We start from the raw sequence: 8,453 nt of genomic DNA, 5'->3' as shown, positions 1-8,453 counted from the left end.
AGGGGAAGAAAACAAGGTAACAACAAAACAAACCAACAAAAAAAACAAACAAACAAAAACAACAAAAAATAAATGAAAATAAAAATTAAATAAATCAACAATGAAATAAAAAGGGGAGGCAAACAACTTTAATACAGTAAACGTGGAGAGGATACTGAACCCAAGTTACATTCGAGGTAGTTGTCAATTTCAGTATTAATGAACCTGCACAGTTCCTTATCCTGTAGTGTACTATTGCATAGGTGCCAGTTAAAGCACTCCATGGGCTTTTGAGGAAAAAGAACAGCAAGTTCTACTGGGCTATGGCCAGAAATATGATGACTATCTATATTGCAGGACAGGGTGTTGTCCACCCAGGGCTTATTCACCAGGTAAAAATCCAATCTAGACTGTGTGGGAATTGTGGGGTACTGAATAAAATGTAAAGTTTTTCTCTGTCGAATGCGTTAGTCGCCATATATCCACTAGTGCTTGGTCTTTAATCAGAGTTTTCAACACCATTTCAGCCTTACTGTAGTGACTACTTACAGCTGAGGGTAGTTTGTCAATTATATTGTCCAAGACAGTGTTATAATCTCCCCCATCACAAGAGGTATATCTCCCAACATAGAGATATGATTGTTAATTTCATGAAACACGGAACCATCTGAACTAGGAGGAGCGTATATATTGATAAATGCCATCTGCTCATTATTAAGTTCACCAATAGTAATGACAAATCTCCCAAAAGCATCTACAATATTTCGTGATATGGTAAAATTTAAGTTTTTATGAAAAAAATCACCCCTCTACCTTTTGTATTATATGTACTATAAGAAATTTGGCCAACCCAGTCCCTAGTCATTTTCACTGCTTCTTGTTGAGATAAGTGTGTTTCTTGCAAGAATAATATTTGACATTTTTGACTTTTAGCGAAATTCAAATTTTTTTTCCTTTTGATGGGCTGTTGTATGGCTCTTACGTTCCTTGTCATAAGATTAATTGTATTAGCTCTGTTCAACATAACACAAGTAGGCCAGCCCATAACAACACAAATACACATAAAAGAAAGGGGGAAAAAAAGAAGACCCCTCCCCCATCTAATAAAGACCACCAAAGACTCCCGTAGTCACCCTCTATTGTACGACAATGTAGGTTTACACCTAGGGAAAGAAAACTTTACTATCTGCAAAATGGGGGGTAGATTTAATCAGCCCGATAGAGATTTGGCACTTATTATAGTCTGTTGCTCTTAAAAGGCCTGAGACTTTATTTTAAGCCATAAATAATTAATATTTAGACATTTAAGATGAAATGAAACATGCAAAAGAAAATCGAGCAGGACTGCTCCAAATAATAACAAACAAAATAAAAGGAAAGAATAAAATAAAATAAATAAATAAAATAAATAGGGGAGAAAAGAAATATATATATTAAGCTGAATTACATAATGACCCACAGTGCTATGCCGGTAGCCTACAGGTAAAATATAATAAAAAGAAAAAAATATATCAGTAGCTCTCCCAGCCAGAAGAGTTCGTACCTTTTTCCCCCTCCTTTCAGTCAGTAGGATTTAAAATCCACATTATTGCGTATAGGCCTATTCTCTCTTTTTTAAATTTATTTATTCATTTATTTTTTTATACTTCACAGTCACAGTCAGTCCATTTATTACTGTTACTTGCCAGACCTTGGAGCAGGGAGTCCACTTTTTGTTAATTTTTCTGATGCTGTCTCTGGGATCTTGAGTGCTGCGTTGTCCATCCTCCGCTGATGGTGCCATCCTGCAGAAGAGCCTGTCTTCCTTCACTGGCAGTAGTGTACAGTTGAATGCTGTTTTGGGTGAACACTTTGAGCTAAGATGTTGGGCTGGTTGGTCTTCTACATTCAGCTCAATTCATGCTTATCCCCTTGGATAAATCCTGGTTACACGTGTTGGGCTACAGGTATGCTTAAGTCATTAATCTCATTTAATCTTAAAGAAGATGTGAAGTTGTGGCTGTGCTTTAAAAGAACTATGGTGTTGCAATTGTATAACAAAGAATGTGTTTACTTTGCAGAAGTGAAAAAGACCAGAGGAAAGGGGAGTTCAGTTTTATCAGGAATTCGGTGTGGAGCCAGATAAGCACGGGGCAGATGCAAGAGTGGAGAAGAAGAAAACTGAGACAGCCAATGAGGAAGGGCAGCGCCCTGCGTGCACAATGACTCATGTAACACTTAAAAGTACTGGGTCAGGGAGAGACAGGTAGTCAGACTTCGTGAACTGACATGCTTTTGTTGCTGGTCAGGGAAAGGAAGAGTTGGCCCACAGCTCTGTAATTTTATTCCTTCACTGCTTAATAAAATACTGAAACCGGATATCTTCTCCTATTGCTTCATTAAAGAACTCGCAGGACAGCACTCACACATAGAAAAAGTTGAGAGTAGGATGAGTTGCTAGTCCACAAAACATGCTAAATTTAAATGAATGTGTAGAATATTCTTTTGATTATAGCATCTTTCAAATGATTCTGATGGCACAAGTTTAGGAAGAAGAGAATTTATGAAATCACCATGAAGATTTGTGCAGTTGAAGTGTTGCTGGCATCCCATTGTTTCACCTCAACGTCATTTTAAATGTCTAATAATAATGTGTATAATAAATATAACAATTTCATTGTGTGTGTGTGTGTGTGTGTGTGTGTGTGTGTGTGTGTACATTTATATCGTACTTACTCGTCTTTTGTCCTGCAGTAGATGGAGGACCCCTGTAAGAGCTTGGTGGATGCGGGGGTGGATTCCAGCCTGCATGTGACCCGATATAAACAGGTACAGGGATGGGCTGGAATATCGGCTGAACTGATGGACGAGCTGGACTGTGGAAACTGGGTGGTCTTTTCTGCTCTGCAGGCTCTGGTACTCGTGAAACAGAAGGTTACACGAGAAAACATTTTGTGCACCCATTACTGTTTTATCACCAGCAAAGAGTTGTGTCTTTCAAAATGCTTGTTGAATTGTGTTTTATAAAAGTAAAAGTTCCAGTCCCTCACTACGATTGAAACTAGGGATTGAGCGATGTTGTTTTTTCAGGGCCAATACTAAGAGTGATTTTTAGTAGTTAATGAGACAAATAACCAATATTCGGAACCAAAAAGCATTTAAATTATTTAATTAAAAAATGAAAATATTTCTGTTAATATTTATAGAATTTATAGAATTTAAAATATGACAAAACTTTGTCTTAAATGCTTTTTACAAATGTTTAATCTAAATTGAAACTTTCAATATCATATACAGAAATACATATATTGAAATAAAAATGGCTTCCTGAGTTCTTACAAAGTAAAAGTTACTCCCATGCTGACACCTTCTTTGCAATTTATAATTCATTACTTTTATCATGGATTATTAAAATAAAATGCCGATAAGATAATGCCAAATATCAACCCTAATCACCCAGGCCGATGATCTGTTGACCCCCAATTGAAACCAATGTAAAATAGTACTCAGTCGTACTGCACCAACTGGTCACATCTTGTCACATGGGATGCAGAGCTAAGGGATCGCCATCCAATGGCAACAAACTACATCAACGATCTTTCCTAAGTGTGTAGCCATAGCATCATGTGACATATAGAAGACAAAAAAGTGTTTCCATTGCAGTTTTGCAAAATATGGCTTTTTTTTTTAATGTATGTGTTTCCATTAGGCATATTTTATAGTCACAATTTAAATTTGTGCAATTTGAGGGTTAATGGAAACCCATTAAGGACCCATTATAGGAACCTTCATAGAAATGAACATACCATATTCCGGCTGAGATCCAGTACTACTCCAGTACGTGAATGGTAAACAGACTGCAATTAGAACATCCAGGTAGAACATCAAGGGTTGTTTCAGGTTTATGGGGTTTTTTTTAATACCCAGACAGTTAAACAGTTAGTCCACCACTACAAAACACAGCTACAATTAAGTCTACTTTAGGTACCCTTTAGGTACACTTTCTATGATGCCAATGACTATAATGCATTATTACTCATTCTGAACATACTTATGATGTGTTATAATGCCTCTATAGCGCTGTATAAGAAGCACTCATAGTTATTTATAATGCTTTATAAAAATAATCATAACTCACTGTAATGCCAATGTCTATAATGAATTATGAACATTTGATAATGAGTTATAGTGTGAATATAGTTATAAGCATTTATAAATATTCAAAATACTTTATAACAATATGCATTATAGACATGGGCTTCATAGAAAGTGTCACCAAATTTCAGTATGTCAACACATGACACAAAATCACCAGATGCATCAATGTCAGTGTTGATTTGGATGTAGCTAGCTTCATTATAATTTCATATAATGTCTCCAAATATATGATATCTCCCATTAAAATGTATCTGCACATTCACCTGGTTTAAGCATAGGTAGTCTGTCCTCGACAGGCTGTTTGAGGATCTCTGTCAGCTGCTCCTTCAGCAGCAAAGCTCTATGTTGCTGTCACCTTCTTGGAGTCCAGAGTGATTAGAGGGCAGAAAGGGTCAACCTTTACTGCCCGAGGCAGATCAAATGTAGCCTGTTAGGAAAAAAGAGCAAAAAACAAATACAAGTAACTCTTTTAAAACTGGAGCTGAATCATTTTTCTTGTGCTGCTTTCAGGCACCTTTCACAAGTATTAAAACATTTGATCTGTAAGCAAATTGGTGGAATTTCTTTCAAAAATATGGGGAAATGGGCAATGAGCAACTTGGTTAAAATGTTCCACAAATTACAAGAAATTAGTAGATTTAGAAAAAAATATTTTTTAAAAGTTTAGGGAATTTTAAAAAAAAATCTATATAATATAATAAATTTCATAAAACTAGATAATCACAATTATGTATTATTAATTAAGCATTTTCTTGTTTTCCTTCTTTGTTTTAGTACTTTCTTTTTCTTTTTTTATTTATTCATTTTTACTAATTGTCACTTTTTACTAACTTCTTGCTAATTTGGGGGTCATTTCTTCTTTTGTAGCTCGTTTTCTTTCTCTTTTTTTAATGAAAACAAGCCAATTTGCTCAGGTTTCAAAGGATTCATGGGATGTTTTTTCCCAAGTCTTACATAACATGGCTGTAAATATGTTCTGGGCATACTATTTGTTTTTAGGCTAAACCCTGATTTCCCTAATTTTCACCCTCCCAGACTTCATCTTACTGTGACAACGTTCATCCCACCTGCAGAAAGGCCAGGCTTTGGGACTGACTCAGCAGACTGTTGACATCTTCCCAGGCTTTTGTCATCTTCTCTGTATTCTCAGTCAACCTCTTCATGAGGTCCTGAACTTTCATCTGGCCGACCTCCAGCTCGCGGTCAACCTCATGTTGGGCCTCGCGTTCATCCTGGGCCAACATATCCCGCATCTGCTGATACACAGCTGCCAATGCTGTCTTCCTTTTGGTGGCAGCATCCCGAGAACCACGAGGGAGACATATAAGAAATAAATACAGAAGCAAGTAAGTAGATAAACAAACTGACATGATGTAATTGCCTTCACATTTAAAAATCAATCACTAATTAATTTGTCTCCAGTTCTTGTAAAAATCAGGAAATGCAATCGATGAAAATAACCTTCAGCTTGCTCTGCATGTCATTCATTTGAAACAAAATAGCATTAGTCTTCTCAATCTTCCTGTCCAGCAAACCCAACTTGTCCCGGAGCTCAAACTACAAAGACAGGAAGGAAACATGGCTTCAGTCCAGGGAGAACTGTGCTTTGTTTGGTGCAGACCCTGTTCACCTGTTCACAACAGCCTCAATGGAAGATCTAATATTCATATTTGTATTTTTACTACCATTGTTATATGTTATTTTATTGTTGATATTAGTAGGCACGTTTACATGGAGCCTACTAATCTGATTAGAATAGGTTAAAAAGTCCAAACAGATAAAATATGATCTATATAAAAACCTCAGTTAGCTTAAATAGGCCCAAACCAATTCAAATTTCAATCGGTTGCAGAGGAGGAGTTTAAACCTTTTCATAAACTGATCAAAAGAAACTTTGTATCATGTCAACGATTAAGCTGATTCATCTCTGGCTGCATTCTTTCTGCACATGCTTCGTGTCATATGCTACTGTAATTTTATTTTTCATTATGACATCTATCTGTCTGTTCAGGAAAAGGGATCTCTCCTCAGTCGCTCCTCCTAAAGCTTCTGCCATTTTTTCCCACATTAAAGGTTTTTTGGGGAGAGTTTTTCCTTCTCTGCTGTGAGGGTCTAAGGACAGAAGGATGTTGTGTGCTGCAAAGCCATCTGAGGCAGATTTGGATGTGTGATAATGGGTTTAATAAATAAAATAGACTTGACTTGGCATTTGTAAACAGTGCTTTCCATGGGGCCGTTCACACATCAACGCTTCTTGCATGAAACTTTAAACTTTTGTGAATATTTACCGATGAATTTTATCTCATATAGAACAAATTGTAAAAGTCTGTTAAACTGGTGCGAATCTCAGACCATATTTCCGTCATCTAACAAAAACCCATTGACTTTGAGACAAGAGAAGAACTAATTCCTGGGACACTAGGATTAATTGAGTTTCTCATGTATTGTCCGTATGTTAAGTTTTAAGTTTTATGTTTTAATGTTCTAAGTTATTCATTTCCTCAATAGCTGCCTGGACTAGATTGGGTTGTCAGAACCGGCGGATAATAAACTAGAGTAGTTTGACATTTTCGGAAAAACTATTACTTGCTTTATTGGCAAGAGTTACCTGGGAGGATTAAAATCACCACTAGGTCAGTTCAGTATGTAATAGAAGTCAGCAGCCAACTGGTTTATAAATAATGATGTTGTGGATTCTCAAATTCAGCTTTTGGGCTATTGCCATCTCAGTGTTTTTGGAGCCAAAAGGGACCATATTTGAATGAGAGAGGATGAGAGAGGATGAGAGGTTGGAGCTGAACATGTGCAACTTTGGACCTTGATCAAATGTAAAAAGGGTGACTCATAAAAAAAAGACTCACCCGCCCAAAACAGTTTGTTGCAGCAGGCTGTAAACAACTTTGTTTTTGCTGTAAAGTTGGACGTTATAACATGGGGGTTAATGGGGATCAGAGTTGCCAGATTGAGGATCAAAATTATCGTATTCTGAGAAAAATGATCAGTCACAATCACAAGAATGAATAGGTTAAATGTATTATTTCAGTAAGCAAGAATTTAAACGACTTGCTGACACATCTACAAATTTACCCATTGCTTCAGAGAGAAGCTATTTCTCAATCTACACAGCTCAGCCCACAGCAGCCGAGTGTTTACAAAAACAAACGGCAGTGGCGTGTGCTCCATGAACGTGACCCAAATATGGCCTCTACCAAACGGGATTGGCTGTCGGGAGATCACGTGAGAGGTGACGCGTAAACAAAGATGTAGGAGCCAGGAAAGCAGTTAAAATGAGATGGCCATACTAAACTAAGTGCTTATTGTAAGCGTCACAACGGTCAAATTATCCTACATTACCGCCGTTTTGGAATTACTGATCGGACATCATACAGAGGGCAAAACTATCGTACAAATACAATAATTATTGTACATCTAGCAACACTGATGTGGAGCAACTGGCTTCTGTAGCCAGCCTCAAGTGGCCAATTAGAGGAACAGCAGTTTGGGCACTTTTCATTTTTCAGCCCCCAAATTTGCCACCTGCTGCCAATTTAGAACAAGCAAAGAAAAACTTGGGAAACAGCTAGCCTGGCTCTGTGCTAATCCAACAAACCTCTAACGCTTACCCATTAACACATGATACCTTGTTATTTATGACAGAAATGACAGAAAATGCAGTGACAGTCCACATACACACACACACACACACACACACACACACACACACACACACACACCTCTTTCTGGTTCCTCTGCTCCTCAGGAGACATGAAGGAGCAGCCTTTGTGGAGCTGCTGGAGGCAGAGGCTGCAGATGGGTCGGCCATGTTGGCTGCAGAACAGCTCCATCAGCTTGTGGTGGTCCGGGCACATCCGCTCCGACAGGTCGCCCACAGGTGCACTCAGCTGGTGGAGACGAAATGTGGGGTTTTCCCGGTGAGGTCGCAGGTGCTCGTCACAGAAAGAGGCCATGCAGGTGAGGCAGGTCTGGGACGCTTCAGCTTCCATACAGGTGTCACAGCGAATGACATCCTGCTGTCTCTGGTCTTTGGTCTCCTGTGCCCCCCTGCCGGCCTCGCCCCTGCTCGTCCTCATGTTGAAGGTCTCCACCACGGTGCTGAGGACCGTGTTTTTCTTCAGCTCCGGTTTGGTGGAGAAGTGGGTCCGACACTGAGGACAGCTGTACGAGTCCTTCCAGGTGGCCAGGAGGCAGTCCTGGCAGAAGTTGTGTCCGCAGGGGATGGTCACCGGACAGTCAAAGGTGCTCAGACAGATGCTGCAGGTCAGCTCGTCCTCCAGACTCACCAGAGAAAACGGACTCTGGTCCACGTCGGCCATCAT

The 8,453-nt window shown here is 38.8% G+C and overlaps 1 pseudogene; it reads right to left on the bottom strand.

Annotated features, from left to right (window-relative positions):
• Positions 1–2,479: 2,479 nt before the first annotated feature.
• On the bottom strand, positions 2,480–8,453 carry LOC121942008 (annotated as a pseudogene).

This window comes from Plectropomus leopardus, chromosome 4 (assembly GCF_008729295.1).
Source record: "Plectropomus leopardus isolate mb chromosome 4, YSFRI_Pleo_2.0, whole genome shotgun sequence".
In the NCBI taxonomy this organism is placed as follows: Eukaryota; Metazoa; Chordata; class Actinopteri; order Perciformes; family Serranidae; genus Plectropomus; species Plectropomus leopardus.
The sequence above is the reverse complement of the archived record's forward strand: the minus strand, read 5'-3'. Positions and strand labels throughout refer to the sequence as shown.